General features: G+C 36.5%; 1 protein-coding gene across 39 annotated transcripts in view; it reads right to left on the minus strand.

The window, feature by feature from the left end:
• MBNL1 (muscleblind like splicing regulator 1) overlaps positions 1–19769 on the minus strand; it is a 185729-nt gene that overhangs the window by 155903 nt on the left and 10057 nt on the right. For 13 of the 39 annotated variants that reach the window (XM_043492019.1, XM_043491994.1, XM_043492006.1 and 10 more), the window contains exon 2: positions 11657–11719. The exons of 25 other annotated variants lie outside the window; for them this stretch is intronic. The gene's annotated coding sequence lies outside the window, so the exon portion shown is untranslated. Of the gene's footprint in view, positions 1–9911; positions 9995–11656; positions 11720–19769 lie in introns of all 39 variants that reach the window. One more of the 39 variants, XM_043492005.1, reaches the window with a different exon arrangement.

A 19769-nucleotide genomic window follows, 5' to 3' on the forward strand; every position in this document is an offset into this window, starting at 1 on the left:
GAATTGCCAAGGCTCAACTTGTCCAGTATCCTGTCTCCAACAGTGGCCAGCACCAGATGTTTCAGAGCAAGATGCAAGCAACACAACAGGAGGCAGATGTGTCGTAATCTGCCCTCCGTGAAGATCTGATCCTAATCCCTAATATGTACCAGTATTTCAGCTGCTGTAGTTCATACTGTAGTATGTATGTACAGTAGTGCATAGTTCAAATTAAAAACTGAAATGAAATATTGACACATTAATAGATTCTGAGACCAGAAGTAACCATGGTCATCATCGACCCTGACCTCCTGATAAGCACAGGCCATAGAATGTCCCCAAATTAATTTTAGAGCATACCTTTTAGAACAACATCCTATCTTGATTTAAAAATGGTCAGTGATGGAGAATCCACCATGACCCGTGGTAAATTGTTCCACTGATTAATGATTCTCACCATTTAAAAAATGACATTTTATTTCCAGTCTGAATATGTCTAGTATCAACTTCCAACCATTGGGTTGTTATATCTTTCTCTGCTAGATGGAACAACCCATTATTAATATTTGTTTCCCACATAAATACTTATAGATGTAATCAAGACTTATTGAAAATTGACATTAACAGCCCAGCAAGCTCCTCTGCCAGCTCTTATAAAACTCTTGGATACTGTACTACTTACATTCTTTTTACACCCATTTGATGTATTTGTTTCAATTTTAAAAACTGCAAACATTTCAGTAGCTGGAACATTTTACATAGGACACACTAAGTCAGTGCAAAATATTTTCAGTTTAATGTATGGAGATGTGTATATACAGAGAGAGAGAGAGAGAGAGAGAGAGAGAGAGAAAGAGAGAGAGCTGTATGAATCCCATTAACGTTAACAGGAGTCACAAGGCTAAATGTTCTGAATAAAATTTACCCCAGCAGCTGTGGTAGTGTATGATATGAGGATGAATGCATGTTAGTTCAGAACTTCAATTTCTCTAAGTATGACAGTTTCTGAAGTGGAATATTTTCTATGTTACAAAAACTACTGTCCTTTCATTATCATATATTCTATTTTATATTGTTAGTTATACTCAATATACCCTTCCAGCATATTAAAAACCCTATTTGTGGATTAAGAAAAAAATACTGGGAACCTGAAATCAACATCTGTATAAGACTCTACAGCCTAGATAGGACTTTTTTGTTTTTTAAACTTCCTTTAGTTGATTCTTAGGTATATTGAGAGGCTATTGATATTTGAGTACAGTCATAAATATCCATTTCCACTGGCTGAAAAGAGTTCAGTCCAAACATAGGCTATGTTATTATATAAACACCTACTTGCATGCTTAACTTTGAAAACAGGAGTAGTTTCACTGATTTCAGTTAAACGCATGAGTAAGTGCTTTCAGGATCAGGGTCTAAGTATTTTAGGGAGTCGGGATAAAGCTCCTAATTAGTCAACACTGCTAAGGAACAAAAGAACTAAGAGATGGGACTGTTCTTTTTTGAGAAGAAAAAAAATCTATAGGACTTAGTCCATCCGGAATCAGCCACTTCAGTTTGAAAAGTAAGAGATCTGGCTAATTAATACATTTATATTTATTATATAGCAATATAAAATGTATATATATAAACCGATTTGAGGAGCAAAACATCACTTTGTATTAGACCCACACCATTTGTGTATTACACAAAATCACCCCTAGGCTCATATCTGGAAGTTGGTCTATATTTAAGTTGCACTACTTAATAAATCAAGCATGTGCCAAAAGAAAGGGAAAGCACAGTGAAAGGCAAAGTCCAGTGCCAACGCCATCCCTTCCAACCCCCATGTCACTATTAAGTACACAAAATCTCTTGCTTGTGCCTTCCAGGTCTCTGCTAACAGCCATTTCCAAGTTATGGATCTGGATGGCTGTAACCAGCTGCACTGATCTATTTATGGTAGCAGTATGGCCGGGAGCCATCTGAACTATCTTCTGATCTTCTCAGAGTATTGCTCAGATCAGAATATCCTGCTCAATCACAGGTACTTCTCAGACAAAAGCAACATGAACACCCCACACGTTTTTCCCTATATCTTTGCATCCCTTGTAGTCGAATACAACAGCATTGTTGTGTCGTTTCTGCTTGTTTATATCTCAGGACAATTTATGTTTTGGAATTCATCATTTTGACACTTAGCTGCATTTGACCCTGGTAACAGTACTCTCAAACAGTTTGCTTTAAAACAGGATACCTGTATGCAAGACTCTCATGATCTCAGTAACACCAAGATATTGTTTCCAAACAGCCTGTCTTTTGATAGACATAAGCAGACTTCGTTCTCCTCCTCTCCACACAGATACTCTGTAGGTAATCTTTTTTGTAGTCCACAACCAAGACACAATGCATGTCACCCTAGTGTAACATAGATGTAGAGCCTTCCTGCAGAAGAAATGGTCCTTGCAACTTCATATAAATTATGGATTTATCACATTTCTTAGTGAAATGGGCCACCTAAAGTTATATTCATTAATGTAAACTTGCCATAGGATTATGCATAGAAATCAAATATAAAGAACTTGAAAGAAATATCTAAAAACTAAAGGTTACATTACACAAGTACTATTAAATTATTAATTTATTAGAACTTTATTAATATTGTTAATGTTCTATGCCATTTGCAATCTAGTTCCTGGCTAGACTGATTTATTAAAATACCGTAATTGAAAAGATAGCATTTTAAGATGCTAATGCAGAAAAGCACTTAGGACCAGATTCTGGAATTGCTGCATTCAGCATTGCAAGGGTGTCTAAATCCCCTGACAGTCAATGTGATTTAAGCTCCTATGTGCCCAAATTCTTTTAAAATAAGGGATTTGGGCTCCTAAATCAGTTAGGTAATGCAACATTGAGCACAGGACCAGCTAAATACCTTTAAAAATCCTGTCCTTTAGCCCACTGAATGGGAATACTCACGTGCTTAAAGTTAAGCCTACACTTAAATGCTCTGGATCAGGGCCTCTTATAAAAGATTTATGTCTTGCTTAATTTCGCATTGATGGTGGAAAAGGGCATCTTAAGTGTATAACATCTATACCTCTTTCTTCCAAGAAGCTATTGCAAAATGGTTTCACCTGCATTACTGTTCAACAGAGGATTCTCTGCTGAACAGATTGACAGGGTGTGGGTCCATGTTCTTTATAGCCATGTTCAAGCAGCACAACTGGCCCTCAGAGAAGCAAACATCAAATGATTCTCAACTAAACAACTGCAAACTCTCCAGTATTGTCAATTAATGTTCTTACTATTTCACCCTATTTTTATAAAGGTCACATTGCACCTTGGAAGGAATCTGCACTAAGTCCAAAGTATTTTCTGCACTCCCTATTGTCTACCTCTGCTATATTTATCAAATTTTCCATAGTGTTTTCCCTATGGGAAAATGAAATTAGTTTTTATATTCTGTTTGAATTCTCTTAATTAAAAAGATATCTTTTTTTATGAAAGTTAACTGCGGAGAATAGAGAAACTTAACAATGCAGTAAATTTATTCAGTATAAATCCAGCTGAACTTGTGCTCTCTCATCTTTAAAAATCTGCTATTTGAAAAATGAAATTTGATGCAATCCTAATCATTACACGGGAAAGTGGAGTATTCTTAAGTACCATCTGAAAAGACTGAACAAGAACAAAGCAGGCTTTAGTACATATCTTGACTGTGGAAGACAGAGACAGAATACTAAACAGCAAAAACACAAAGTAAAAATATAGCAAAAGAATCTCATACCCTGTATTAAACACTGATTCTGCCAATGGCACAGTACTTACAAAACAGCAGCAACAAAAGGGTCAGATCCTTTAATTTTTGCCTTCACTATTTAAAAAAAAATAAATCAGAAATAAGTCCTCTACTTCTTCAGGAAAAAAATAACAGTGCATTTATTAAAAAAAAAGTTTTCTTATAGAGCATGGTAGGCTATTTATAAAATATAGGAGTTTGATCCAACACCCATAGGAGTCAGCAAGAGTCTTTCCTTCAGTGGAGGTACAAACTAAAAAATGAACATTTTAGAACCAGCAAACGCTAATCTCTTCTTTGATTTGTCAGATGTTTTATTTATTTTATTTGATTTACCTGTAGCATATACTATGTTATTACTATAATTTATTCACTGTCATTCGTTTTTCATTGCACTATGAATAAAATCCTGAGTTTGCCTTGAGTAAGCGCTAAGAGTTGCAGGATTTTCCCTACAAGGTTATGTATAAAAGAAGATTTTTTTTTAAAGCTAACTATACAAAACCAAGAATTCTGTGTAGACTTCCAAATACTTGAAAAATGTATTTCCTTGCAGCTTCATGTATCCCTCGGCAAAACACTATTTACTTATTCTCATATGTAAATCATTCTGTGTTTATCACTGTGTTTGGACTTTTGTTCCCTGGAAACTGAATGGCATGGGTAAAGTGGTACCTTGCCTGAAATAGCCAGTGTAAGTTTTCAGACTGTAAGTGCATGTCATCAGACAAATGCCCAGGCACTCATCAATGAAGATGAGTGGTGTAAACTTTCTGAATAGAACTTAAAGCAAAGAGGCCCTTATACCCAAATTCGTAAGATGAATATTAAACAAAATGTTGGAATGGTAGCATATATTTTTAAGGTGAGTCCAGGACTAATTACTGTTGCTTCGAGCTTGGCAATCTACTTGGAAAACTTGACAAATCTGCCTGGTTCACCAAGCTTCTGAAGCCTGAATAGTACTTTATGGTACCCCTGGGAAAAAATGGAATTTAAAGGCTTTAGAAGACTGTGATGCATCTAGACCCAATTAATAAAGCAAACTTATTTTCCTTCTAAAGCAATTTATTCAGGATTTAAAAGAAATGCATGTTTTATTCTGAAAAAGGCATCACTGTATTGCCTTATAGCAAAGACAGTTAATATGTAAAGCTAGAGTTATTTATAAATGATATTACTCAGCACTCATTTCTATATTCATATTCCTCCACCTCCATAAAGTAGTCCAGATTAAAAACAAAATCAACTTTAAGTATGGAGCACACATATATGTGTAAGAAAAGTGAAGCCTCCCTTAAAGTGAAGCCCCAATTTGGGTTAATTCTAATATGCTATCAATTCTGAGAGAGTTTCTCATTCTTCAATCTTTAATTCACTTCCTGGTTGAGTAAATGGTTGGGAGACGGAAGATCTGATGATGATACCGTTGGCAGGAGATCATAACCGCTGCAGGGGGACAGTCAGAGTCCCATCTTCTCCCCTTATGACTCAGATGGAGATATCCCCTGTTCTTTCACAGATAATAACTCCAGCATGGGATGAGAAGAGTAGGCAGGGACCACAACAAATTTCACAGATGACCAGCAGTGGGGAGAGAGAACAGCAGGGAAGGGCAGTTTCTCTTCAGAACTCCCAAACAGGGAAAATAGCTCTTCTCTCCACTTTGTTGATAGCATAGGTGAGTTTTCACCTCTCCTTCAGATGGTCAAGCTTAAAGTACCACAAACAAAAACAACACCCAGCCACCTCTCATAGAGCAAAGCCCAGTGGCATATACTACCCTCAGACACCTCAGACAAGTTGCAATGGTCCTCTGTAAAGTAGTTATGTACCATGTAGATTAATTCCTCAAACGCACTGAATTTCAAAGTCATAACTTTGAAACCCTATGGAACCTTGTAGCATGGTTTGCAGGACTGTTTGGGATAACCCTCTAAGATTTTGTGGGGTTATTTCTGGATTTTGCTATTTTCTATATTACTATATTCAACCTCTCTAGAACATTTTGCAGATCGTTTTGGGCAAATTCCAGATATATTTGCTTTACTTTTCAGAGCTGACACAGCAGTTGGTACATGATGTTATTTGCAAGAAGAATGTCCACAGCTAAATATTTTTATAACACAAAAGTATATTTTGTGTACAAATACATGTGTGTATATGCATGCACATACACATATATATTCCCAGTCAAAAATTACATTGAAATTCGGTTAAGGTTGAGAGTACATATCAATAATACGTATTAAAAGGATTTGGTATTTATAAAATTAAATTAAAAAAAAAACCAAACAAACCAACATTATGAACCCAGGAAATTCAGAATTAAAGTTAAACTTAAAAGAAATCCTGTTAAGTTATGCAAATGCACAGTTAGGAAACCCAAAATAACTTTAGCTTTGCCCTCAGTATAAATAACTTACATTAATACAATGCAATAACAATATAATTTTAATTAAGACATTTTAGTGTTTGTGGACCCAGGTTGGATTAAATTGATTTTTAAAGATTTTTTTTTGAGTTCCCTACCACCTCATGGTGTCATTACAGGGCAGAATTCAAGTCATTTGACTAATGGGTAGTTTTGAAAGAAGAAATATTTAAAATTAATGGTCATTTTTGCTGTCATATTTCATAATTGAAAGTTCTTGAATCAGCAGAAGGTGATACACAAAATCTTTGTCAGATAATTCACAAAAGATTACCTTCTTTTTAAATTGCCAACATCATCCTACAGAAGAACCTCAGAGTTACGAACACCAGAGTTACGAACTGACTAGTTAACCACACACCTCATTTGGAACCAGAAGTATGCAATCAGGCAGCAGCAAAGATTAAACAAATCCAATTACAGTATAGTACTGTGTTACACAAAGTACTAAAAAAAAGGGGGGGAGCAGCATTTTTCTTTTGCATAGTCGAGTTTCAAAGCTGTATTAAGTTAATATTCAGTTGTAAACTTTTGAAAGAACAACCATAACAGATTACAGAGTTAGAAACATTTCAGAGTTATGAAAAATCTCCATTCCTGAGCTGTTCATAACTCTGAGGTTATACTGAATTGTTCTCAATGGGACTGAAACTATAAGCTATCTCAGTTAAGATACCCTCTTTCAAAATGGCCACTACTTCCCATAGTTCCCAATAAAAGTGAAGCTAAGGTCCCTTAGGGAAGATGGTGGCCCCTACCGCTGTCAGGAAACAGAGAGAAAGACCACATGGAATGGGTGAACAGAGACAATAGCCATCTTTGCTAAAAATAGCCTATGCCTTAGTCCCACTGAGAACAATGGAAGATGGTAGCTATTTTTTTAAAAGGTCAGTTATTTGTGAAATTCTCTGTGGTAGACCCTTATTCCTCAGCCTGTGCCAAAGGAGAATCTTTCAGTTACAAAAAATATAGGGAAAATGACGAGTAACCCTAAACAAATTCTTCAACATACCCTTTGCACAATTTTTCATTTTTGAATTCTAACCATATGCGAAGTTTGAAGAGTTTCTGTTGTTCCATTATTAAGATTATTAGGACCAAACAAAAGGTCTGATACCAGGTGCTATACTTCTTAAAGAACCAATCTTTAATTAATTTTAATTTGTAAACAAACTAACAGATGTATATTCTCAGCAAATTCATTTTATTCTCAAAGAGCAAGTACAAAAATTCTGAGGATACAGAGATGTATTTTCATACATCATATAGTATTGAGCTTTTCATTTGCTTTAAGTGGAAAGCTTAACTCCTCCTTAACTAGGGAGCCACAATCGGTGTTTCTCTCTCACTCTCTCACACACCCACACCCACCAAGTAGAATGTGCAATACAGATATTAGAAATGAAAGCCTTGTGGACTCAGAACTTGGGGGATTTTTTTTCTCTCTCTCTCAGCAAGAAGTGCTGTATCTCATGACTTAGTATTACATCTCTTGAGAAATAGTGTCAACTTTGCTAAACTCTACAAAATTAGATAGTCAGTCTGGTGATCTGTAGAACTGAGTCTATGAAATTCATTCCATTTTATACCCTAAACTATAGGTGAACTGTGGTCTCTTTCAAAGACCAGTGCTTTGCTGAATAAACCTATGTTAAAAGTTAATGTAAGTAGAGTTAGAAGTAAACCTTTATTCATTTACCACACATTGTTGGATCTCTTGACTGAATTATTGCTACTTTATTATTCTAGACCTTGAAGTTTAATTTTGAAGTGTGATGCAAGAAGACATCAGACACTGTAAAACTTTTATGTTCTGAAGCAATCATCTGCATTTAGCTTATGTTTTATGAAGCTGTCGATACTCCGTGGACTGTTTTCAAAACCTTCATAGTCCATGTGTTATCTGTTTCTGACAGAAATTATCATGAACAATTTTAGGGCTTGAATTGGCAAGGTGTTGAGCGCCCTGAGCCAGAAGACAGCCAGGCACTTAATTATGTGATTAATTATTAACTGTTAATGTGTGTAGTGCCACTGAAGTCTATTCACAAGGTTAAAGTTAAGTAGCACGTGCATACTTTCCAGGATTTAGAATATGGTCCGTTTTTAGGCTCTAGGTCCAATCCTGCTCCCAGGGAAGCTAGTAGGAGTTTTACCCTCTAAGTAAAGCATTTTCCTTAGTAAATATTCTTACCTGTTCAGATAATGAATGCAAATTCATAACTCGTTTTACTCACTTTTTAAAATCAGGCAAACTTCCACTGAAGCCGATCATAGAATAAAAATATATAGAACTACCAAGGTCAATAACAGCTTGCCTGACTAAGGGCCTCAGGATTTCTCTATATTGACTTTATGAAGTTCAGAAGCCGGCCTAATGTAAAAACTAAGGGCTATGTATAGTCCTAAGCTAGGCATGTGAATTCCTATTTATACCACTTGGATTTGCACATGTGTTTAACTGAGGAAACACTTTTGCTAGTTATCTTCACTCTATTAAATGTCTATTGAACGCACGATGAATCTTTTGAACTTCCTATACAAGCACTGCAGACCACATGAATGTATGATTAGCTAGCAAAGTCAGGGAATGTTATTTATAACATTTGATTAGTCTTTCAAAAAATGCCTGTTCCGAATTCAACTCTGATGCATATTTTGCTTCACCAAATGATCTGTGACCATTTCTTGACTTACTACATTATCATCACTAAGCTTAACAAACAGGTCTGCTAAGTCTATTAATCTTTTGGCACACGAAATCTAAAGCTTTAGAAACTAAACTTCTTACTATAAGATATAGAAAATGTGGTGTAGAAGTTAAAAGAAAAATTCAATGCATATTCTATTAAAAAACTTCATTTTGTGTATCAAAGTGTAACTGACACACTTTTATCAGAACCCAACTATAAATGTAATGTTAATGACCAGTATCTATTTGGAAGGGAGGGGTGTCCTTTTGCAACAGAAGCTTCTCACACTGCCAGACAACAATGCATTCATATAGCTTCTAACAGAAAAAAATATTGAACATATTCAAATGTAAATTACCATCCATACACCTAAGAAAAGCATCATTACTGTCTGCATAAATGAATGGATGTAATAAAATGCCATCCGTATGGCACCTGAGTACTTTCAGGATTCATATTGCATTTCACATTTTAAACTGTACAGTTGTATATAATACAGAGTTTAGGCTTTTCAATACTAATTTATCAGGGTGGATAAAATCAATGATTTATCAAAAAAATCAGATTTAAAAAAAAATTTTTAAAATGCTTTTTGAGGAAAAAAGCAATCTAAAAATAATTTTAATTAATATACATTATAGCTCAAAGATATCTCATCATGGAATACGGATTATAAGTTCTAATTCTACAGTATGAGACAATATATTCATGTACTGTTTAAGAAAAAAATTTGTAAATGATTTCCAATAGTTCATGGATTAGGGACCCAATCTTATGGGGTTTCAGGGGCTTCTGTATAGATTATTTAGGTTAATCTTTCTATCTACCCAATGGGACTCAGAGCTCAGTCTAGAAAATACCATCAGAGATGCTTAGTTTTGCAGTTCTAAAACTGCGGATTTGTGTCTCTAGAGGTAACGTGCTTGTTAACAGCAAAAATGTTTTAAAATAAATAAATAACATATAGAAATGAGAAATAATAGACCTCAACCCTCTGGAAATGTGTGTACATAGAGTCAGTTACTTCTCTCTAAAAGTGCAGTTTCAAAAAGTTCAATGAGTAGAAGACTGTTGGGGCCAGAACAGATCTGGACAAGGAGAAGAAGTCTGGAGATAAATGTGAGAAGAGAGGGACAGGCAGTGGAAACAACAGTGAAACTCTTTGAGCAGCATATTCCAGAAGTCTTGAGGTCTTTCTGAGTGTAGCCTTCATTGATTTGAGATCTACCATACCATTCTCTCACTAGAAGGGAAAACCTATAATGGCAGCAGGCCGTAAGACAGACCCAATTTGGGTCTCATCTATCTCTGAGTTGTGAATAATATATATTAAGGTTATAACAACCAACAAGAATGCACTTTTATGTAGAAATCCATGATTAAATCAAGTCTTCGTGACTAGTAATTTAAATCATGATTTAAATCAAATCCACCCTGTAATTTATCATGCTAAAATTGGTTCCGATTCAAATACAAAATTATGTCCAGCTTGCTTTTACACTGGAGGTGTCCACAATATTAATTTTCTATTAATCTCTTATCGGGGGGCCAACAAATCATCTAGTCTGATCTTCTGTATATCACAGACCAAAGCTTGAAATCTCAAATATATACATGCATAAACATATACATACATATACACACACAATTCATTGATACAAGGGCTGAATTCTCATTTACATTAAGGCACCTTTACGCTTCTTTGGCAATGACTAAGCCTCAACAGTCAGAAGAACTAACATTGTGTAAACTGGCTATTAAGAGCCCAACCATAAAACATATCTGTATGCACAGATGATAACTCCACTGCCTTTAGAAATCTTCTGTGAGAATGTAAGGGTGAAGCCATGCAAATCTCATAGAATCAGGCTACCCTACGACACAAAATTCCCCCAAATCCCATGAAGAGGAGACACAACTCAAGCTGAATTCCTCTTGAAAGCAGGAAAAGAGGTAGAATGCTGCCTCTGTTACATTGCCCCACTCCTGCCATCCACAGGTGCACCAGGACTTTATGAGTAGGGGCTTAAAAGTGAGTAGCTAAGAATAATCCAGCCTCCACTGCATCGTCCCCAGCTGACCACTTGCATATGTATACAGCTATAGCATTAACTCTTGAGATGTTCTCTTCAGGGCTGCTAGTGCGAAGTTGTAGGTGATTTGACCAGTAACAACATGGCTCCTGAGGAATCAATGCTGCCAGAGAAGACTGTGGGTGACTAGACTGAAGAAACGACTCAGTGACTGCTAATATATGAGAGGGGATTGTCACTGTAAAACAGATGGCTGGCAGCCATATATTCCTGTCCACTCTCTGGACCTCAAAACCAGTTCCATTTTAAGGGAACAAGAGTCAATTTTTGCCCCTCTTTTTCCTCTCTTCTGCAGTTATTTTTTTTTTAATTCAGGAAGGGTTAATCCAGCCCTACACTAATTTTACAGTAAAGTTACTTAACATATTAGTGCCTTGCATAATCACAGGTTTCAGAGTAGCAGCCGTGTTAGTCTGTATTCGCAAAAAGAAAAGGAGTACTTGTGGCACCTTAGAGACTAACAAATTTATTAGAGCATAAGCTTTCGTGAGCTACAGCTCACTTCATCGGATGCATTGTTTTTATCTTTTAAATTTGCTAATGATGTTTTGAATTAAAACCAAGTAGCAATCATCCTATTGAAAACAAACTATAATTAGAACAGTAACACTAATTTATTTGTGTTTTATACTGAGTGTGAAATTTTGCTTTATACACACACACACATTAACTTTACCTTTTTTTAAAGATACAGTTGTCCCAGCTTGTTGCACTAGAGTCAGACTTTACAGGCAATCTTCTGTAGTGACAATACAGTACAGAACATAATTTGAGAGAATATTTCAGAGATATAGAAGCAGACAGTATGTAGACTTTTTAAAAATAATTTATCTCAGAGGAAAAATAATTCTCCTGATACATCCCTATATTTTATCGTGAGTTTAATGTACACTGAATTCTTACAACAAAACCATATAAATACATGGACTCACAGAAACTATCCACTAATGGTCTAATGTACATTGACTTCAAGGGGAGCTATATACGCCAAGAATCACTGATGTATATGCTACAGAACCATATACAATTGAAACAGTTGGGTTTGTTTGACAGTTGTCACAGACATATGTTGCGTAGCAAGACAGCTTCTTTTGAAAACATGAATGAACATTTCAGAGATGCCTCAGAGAGCAGCAGAAAAACATTACCAGCATTAACCAGCACGCATTTTAAAAACAGATTAGTCAGTTTCTTTACCATTTAAACAAAATGTTGAATAAGGAGATGTTCACATACTGCTCTCCTGTACAGATTACTGATGGTAAAAGGAGAAGTCTGATACCAGGACAAGAGCTAGTATTCATTATTTATTTCAATACACAAAAACAGGAACAAACCCCCTGATGACATGTCATGCCCAAATCCTCACCTTTTCAATTTATAATCCTTTACCAACTAGACATATGTTAAAAGTTGCATCACAAACAAAATATAGCAGTAATGGGCTCAGCTCTTTCCCTTACTAAATGTACAAACTCCCATTGATGCAAATGGAGTAATACTCGTATATTGGTGACAGAAGAGATGCCAAATGTCATGAAGATGGCAATAAAGGAGAAGACATGTTTATGCCTTTGGTAAGTAATCATGGCCCTAACAGAAAGAAAATGTTCTTTTCATGTTGTTTTTCTTATTGAATTAGTTAGGAAAATAATTTTAAAATGTTTTTGTATCAATAGTGAGCAGTCTCCATGGGTCCCCAGGGAGCAGAAAATATAGAGACCAGTAATGTGAGCATCCATGTAAGCATGGGGAAGCTTCTTGGTCATCCCTATAGCCACTAACATAGGAGATGGCATGTAAAATCCTGGATCTGAACATGGTTCACCTGGGCAGGGAGATAGGATTTGAATCTGTGCCTGCTTATGGAAACCAAATGTCATGACTAATTATTATTACCTCTATAATTAAGCAAATCAAAATCCTGGATCGGAATATCTTAGTACTTTGCAATCCAATTCTTGTAGATTAGACTCCTCTCTCTAATAGACAGGCTTCATTACAGTATCCGAGTGCATAACATATGCATAGATAAAATTTCATTATGTCCTTTACACTGACCCCTTACTCAGAAGGAATAAGAGAGTGTGAGATTGGACCCATTCTTTGATATTATACCACTGTCCTAGAGGAGTGAAAATATACAGTACTAAATAAAACTGCATCAAACTGGATAACATCTAGAGATCACAGAAGATCTTATAAAAAAAGGAAGGACTTTTCCCCAGTTTTAGCAGAATGTACTGGCCTTTGCTAACAGAAAATTTTTTTCTTTACAGCAATCTTCATAACATTTTAATTAAAACACATACTAAGCCTTTAAAGAGAATGAATATTTACTGCAAGGTCTATTTTTATACCAATTAATATGACTGTCTTCGCTTTAGCTCTTTTAGGAGTATGATAGTTGTAGTTTCTCCAAAGAGCTCCTAAGTAGCAATCATACACTATTCTGGTCATCAAGAGGTGTAAAGTCTCATCCTCCTAATTATAGGTCTTTCCTGTGTTATTGCCATCTCTGTATTAACTATCCAGAAGCAGAACTCAAGCAGTACTTGTAAGCAAATAAAAACAGAGAATAGGAGGTGGTTAGCCTGTATATTGCCTGCTATACCCTGATACAAAACAAGAAAACATGGAGCTCTCTCTAATTATTGTCCTTCTGGCTGCAGACAATAAATTACATCTTGCCCACCTCTCCGTTCGATGGATTAGTATTTTTAGTCCATAAAGCCTGTTTTTCTGGACTTTCAGTGGCCCCTCTGAGTAACATTCTCATAGATCAATGCTCCTTGGAGAGTTGTCTAATGAAGCACATATTTAGCAAACATCAATCCCCTTTTCCTGTAGATCAAGTTTACTTTTAAAAGCTTCTAAGTTCCATGGGTCTGAAGTGCAAGTGAGTGAGCTAGCCTTGAAGCATTAATCGAGAGTGCTACCGTTAAACTACTAACTCAGGCTACCTGAAGTCCCAGGGCCTTAAAATTTATCAGTCCAATAGAAGTTCCCTGCTCTGCAGGATGGATTCCATTGAATAATATTAAGTGCATGTAAACATGGCCCTCCCTTCCTCCACAAAGGGTGACATTTTTAGGTGCTCGTGAAAGGTATGCAAGATGGAAGAGTGTAAAGCCACCAATTTATTCACAGAACACGTAGTACCGGTCAGTATTCTGGTGGGGATCAATGTTTAAGAGATGAAAAGGGAATTCAGCCTCCTTGCTGATTCAGTCCTTGCTCTCTCTACACTAGGCAGAATAATGGCGAGGTTACAGCTTGATTTTTATATTAATTACTATTCAGTGTTAGTTACTGAACACACAGTGAACTGCAATTTTTTGTGTGTGTTATTGCCTTTAGCTACGAAACTTGAAAAAATTAAAAACAGACTCAAAACAGGATAACATGGAGAATTTCTAGTTGTGGAGGGTCTCTAATTTACCTGAGTAACAAATTATCATTTAAGGGGAAGAATAAGGCAAAATAAAAACCAATTTGAATCTTCGACTGAAACGAAAACCAAATTAAGCCTGAATTATTTGTCAGCTACAAAAATATAGGATATTTTCATTTTTTACAAATTTTATTGTTCAAGTTTTCCAAGTTTAGCTGGAAATAGGAAAAATACATTATAATAAGATGAGAGACTGTTGACTTCACATTATATGTGAGAATACAGCTGTCAAAACAGGAGTGAAGGGAGCCTCTGTACATCCCAAATGTGGCAAAGCTGGGCTCAAGAACACCTCTGTGAAGGTGCGGAGAGGGATGTGCATGAGGAGGGATTTCTGGGGATAGTCGAGAAAGGCAGCAATGTTGCCATTGTGGTCATTCTTATATTGGCCACAAACTGCTATAAGAACATAAGAACAGCCATACTGGATCAGACCAATGGTCCACCTAACCCAGTATCCTGTCTTCAGACAGTGGCCACTGCCAATTGCTTCAGAGTGAATTAACAGAACTGGGCAATCAAGTAATCCAGCCCTGTGGTCCAGTCCCAGTTTCAGAGGTTTAGGGACAGCTGGAGCATGGAGTTGCATCCCTGAATCAACGTGACTAATAGCCATTGATGGACCTATCCTCCATTAACTTATCATCTATTTCTTTTCTTACCACAGTTTCGACCTTCACAACATCCTTTGGCAACAAATTCCACAAGTTGACTGGTTGTGTGAAGAACTACTTTCTTTTGTTTGTTTTAAACCTGATGCCTATTAATTTCACTGGGTGGACCCCTGGTTCTTGTTATGTGAAGGGGTAAATAACACTTCCCTATTCACTTTCTCCACACCATTCATGATTTTATAGACCTCTATCATATCCCCCCTTAGTTGTCTCTTTTCCAAGCTGAATAGTGCCAGTCTTTTTAATCTCTCCTCATATAGATCTGTTCTATACCTTAATCATTTTGTTTTGTTTTCTCTATACTTTTTCCAATTCTAATATATCTTTTTTGAGATGGGGTAACCAGAAGTGCATGCAGTACTCAAGGTGTGGGTATACCACGGATTTATACACTGGCATTCTGATATTTTCTCTCCTTTTCATAATGGTTCTTAACACTGTTAGCTTTTTTGATTGCTGATGCACATTGAGCAGATGTTTTCAAAGATCTATACACAATAATGCCAAGGTCTCTTTCTTGAATGGTAACAGCTAATTTAGACCCCATCATTTTGTATGTATAACTGGGATTATGTTTTCCTATGTGCGTTACTTTGCACTTATCAATATTGAATTTCATTTGCCATTTTGTTGCCCAGTCACCCACTTTTGTGAGATCCCTTTGTAACTCTTCGCAATCTGTTTTGGATTTAACTATCTTGAGTAATTTTGTATCATCTGCAAACTTTGCTAGCTCACTCTTTACCCCCTTTTCCAGATCATTTATGAATATGCTGAACAGCACAGACCCCAATACTGATCTCTGGGGGACCCCACTATTTACCTCGCTCCACTGTGAAAACTGACCATTTATTCCTAACCTTTGTTCCTATTTTTTAAGCAGCGACTGATCCATGAAAGGACCTTCTATCTTACCCCATGATTCCTTATTTTACTTAAGAGCCTTTAGTAAGGGACCTTATCAAAGGCTTTCTGAAAGTCCAAGTGCACTATCTCCACTTGTCCATGTTTGTTGACCCCCTCAAAGAATTCTAATAGATTGGGGAGACATGTTTTCCCTTTATAAAAGCTGTGTTGACTCTTCTGCAATATATCACATTCATCTATGTTTCTGATAATTCTGTTCTTTAATATAGGTTCAACCAGTTTGCCTAGCACTAAAATTAGGTTTACTGGCCTGTAATATCCAGGATCACCTCTGGAGCTGTTAAAAAATATAAATCAGTCTTCTCCAGTCATCTGGTACAGAGGCTGATTTAAGAAATAGGTTATATACCACAGTTAGTAGTTCTGCAATTTCATATTTGAGTTCCTTCAGAACTCTTTGGTGAATATCATCTGGTGACTTACTACTCTTTAACTGATCAATTTGTTCAAAGCCTCTTCTTTTGACAGTTCAATCTGATACAGTTCCTCAGACATGTCACCTAAAAAGAATAGCTCAGGTCTGCAGTAAAGAATGGCCACATCCTCTACAGTAATGACCAATGCAAAGAATTCATTTAGCTTCTGTGCAACAGCCTTGTCTTCCTTCAGTGCTCTTTTAGCACCTAGATCGTCCAGTGACCCCCACTGATTATTTGGCAGGCTTCCTGCTTCTGACGTACTTCAAATAACTGCTGTTAGTTTTTGTGTCTTTTGTTAGTTGCTCTTCAAATTCTTTTTTTGGCCTGCCTAATTATACTTTTACACTTGATTTGCCAGAGTTTATGCTCATTTAATTTACGATTTGACTTCCAATTTTTAAAAGATGTCTTTTTATCTTTAACTGCCTCTTTTACTCTGTTATTTAGCCATGGTGGCATTTTTTGGTCCTCTGATTTTTTTTATTTGAGGTATACATTTAATTTGAGCCTCTCTGGTGTTTTTAGATAGTTTCCATGCAGCTTGCAGGCATTTCTCTTCTGTTTCTTTTAATTTCCATTTAACTAGCCTCTTCATTTTTATGTAGTTCCCTATTTTTAAGTTAAATGCTACTGTGATAGGTTTCTTTTGTATTTTACCCTTCAGAGACGTTAAATTTAATTATATTATGGCCACAATTACTTAGTAATTCAGCTATTTTCACCTCTTGGACATGATCCTATACTCCACTTAGGACTCTATCAAGAATTTCAGACCCATAGAGAAGGTGTACAGGGACCATGGCCTCTATTCCAGCCTAGAGGCTGTTTTAGCAACCATAGTGTTTCATGGATTCAAGGGCCAGAAGGGACCATTATGATCATCTAGTCCTGCCTCCTCTATAACACAGACCATAGAACTTCCCCAAAAAAGCAGTTTCTGCCATGACCTGTTGCATTTCCCTATGCCTCACCTATGGATTAGGAGTGGATTTTGTCCTGGACTTCCAACGCCCACATAATTCTCCTGCCCTGCCCATCAACTGATCTGCTTCTTAGTACAAGACAATCATCCTGAACACATCTGCTCCTGAAGACCCATTTCTGCCATACAGACTACAGTGCATATAATGGTAATTTTATTTGTTAAGGAAACAAGGTGGTGAAGTCCAATAAAAGATATTCCCTTACCCACCTTGTCTCTCCCATATCTTGGGATCGACACGGCTACAACTACACAGCCCACAATTTTAATTGTTGTTCCATTTTCTTCTAACCGGTCTACTTGTTTGACTTTCTGTTCTGAGACTGGATGTTCCTTGGCGGAGGAACCAAGCTTTGTTATCTGTGCGTCTGTCTGCAAAGTGCCTAGCCCATGGTAGATGTTACCATAAAAATAAACAAAAACAATCACACAAAAACATTTACTTTAGGATGTGTGTGCTGAGCTTGAGTGCCCAGATTTACCATCAATTCATTGCATATATAATGTATGTGCTTATATATTTTGCTCTAAAAGAGAGCAGCTTGACACTTTTTTTTTTTTAATGTGACAGAGTCCAGTTTTACTTCCAGTGAAATTAGGAGCTCTGCCATTGGTTTAAATGGCAGCAGAAGCAGTTATTCACTTTATACAGTTTACTTTTCACTGTCATCTACAAAAAAATAGGAATTGTCATAGTTTCATACTATTTCATTCAATAGAATGCTCAGTTCTGGACCCTATCTCTGATCGTGGCCAATACCAGACAGAAAATGCAAATAAATCCCATAATGGACAGCTATGCAATAACCTGCTCATAGGTGAAGTTTTTTCCTAATCCTTCTAAAAACAGGAGATTTTTTTCTATCAAATGTAGCTGTGTAAGTCCTCGTTGTCCATAGGAGTGTCTAATTTTTTTCTGAATTCTACTAACCTCTTGGCATCAATCATATCTTGCAGTAATAAGTTCCATGGGTTAATTATTGTGTAAAAAGAGGGTTTCCTTTTATCAATTTTTCCATTTCGATGATTCTCTCTTTTCATGTTCCTAATAAAGGAAAACCCAATTTACCTTCCCTATTTCATATTATGTCCTCTCTTATTAATCTTCCATCTAAAGTAAACATACCGAATCTTTTCACTCTGTCCTCACACAGAAGTCTCTCTGTGCCTCCCATCATTTGTCTGTCACTTGCCTCTCCTGCTTCTGTTACATGATTTTGGGGTAAAGTGGCCAGGACCAAATACACAATTCCTGGTGAAGGTGCAGCATTGATTTATATAAAATTATTTATACATCCTAATATGTTGTTTTGTTGGTCAAAAAAATCACTGTATACCGAACACAGGTTTTCTTCCAAAGGCTGTCCCCAGTAACCTTCAGGTTTTGAGCCAGAGTCGCTGTAGTTAATCTAGAGCCTCACAAAGTGTGTGAATGGTTCAAATTATTCCTTTCAATGTACATTTAACAATACTGAATTTCATCTGTCAATGTGCAGTCCATTCACCTAGATTTATTAAATCCCTCTGAAGTTCTTCACAGTCTTCTCTAGTCTTTCTTAAATTGTGTCATCTACTGACTTTGTATCTTTATGGTTCACTGCCTTTTCCAGGCCACTAATAATATATTAAACTACGTAGCCCTAGTACAGGGGTGGGCAACCTATGGCACACGTGCCAAAGGCAGCACACGAGCGGATTTTCAGTGGCACTCACACTGCCCGGGTCCTGGCCACCGGTCGGGGGGGGGGCTCTGCATTTTAATTTAATTTTAAATGAAGCTTCTTAAAATTTTAAAAACCTTATTTACTATATATACAACAATAGTTTAGTTATATATTAAAGACTTATAGAAAGAGACCTTCTAAAAACGTTAAAATGTATTACTGGCATGCAAAACCTTAAATTAGAGTGAATATATGAAGACTCGGCACACCACTTCTGAAAGGTTGCCGACCCCTACCCTAGTATGTATGCTTGAAACAAGCAATGGTTCACCTTTTGCCATGTTGAAAACTGATCGTTTATTCCAATTTCTTTTTCCACCTCTAAGCTAATTTCAAATCTGCAACAGTACTTTCCCTCCCACCCTATGACTGCTTAATTTCCTTAATAGCCCCTTGAGATGCGTCAAAGATTTTTTTCTGAAAGTCCTCATAAATGCATCCGATGAAGTGAGCTGTAGCTCACAAAAGCTTATGCTCAAATAAATTTGTTAGTCTCTAAGGTGCCACAAGTAGTCCTTTTCTTTTTGCGAATACAGACTAACGCGGCTGCTACTCTGAAACCTCTCATAAATTATGTCAACTTATTTTCCTTTACCCATTATGTTGGCA

This window comes from Dermochelys coriacea, chromosome 9 (genome assembly GCF_009764565.3).
Source record: "Dermochelys coriacea isolate rDerCor1 chromosome 9, rDerCor1.pri.v4, whole genome shotgun sequence".
Classification (NCBI taxonomy): Eukaryota; Metazoa; Chordata; order Testudines; family Dermochelyidae; genus Dermochelys; species Dermochelys coriacea.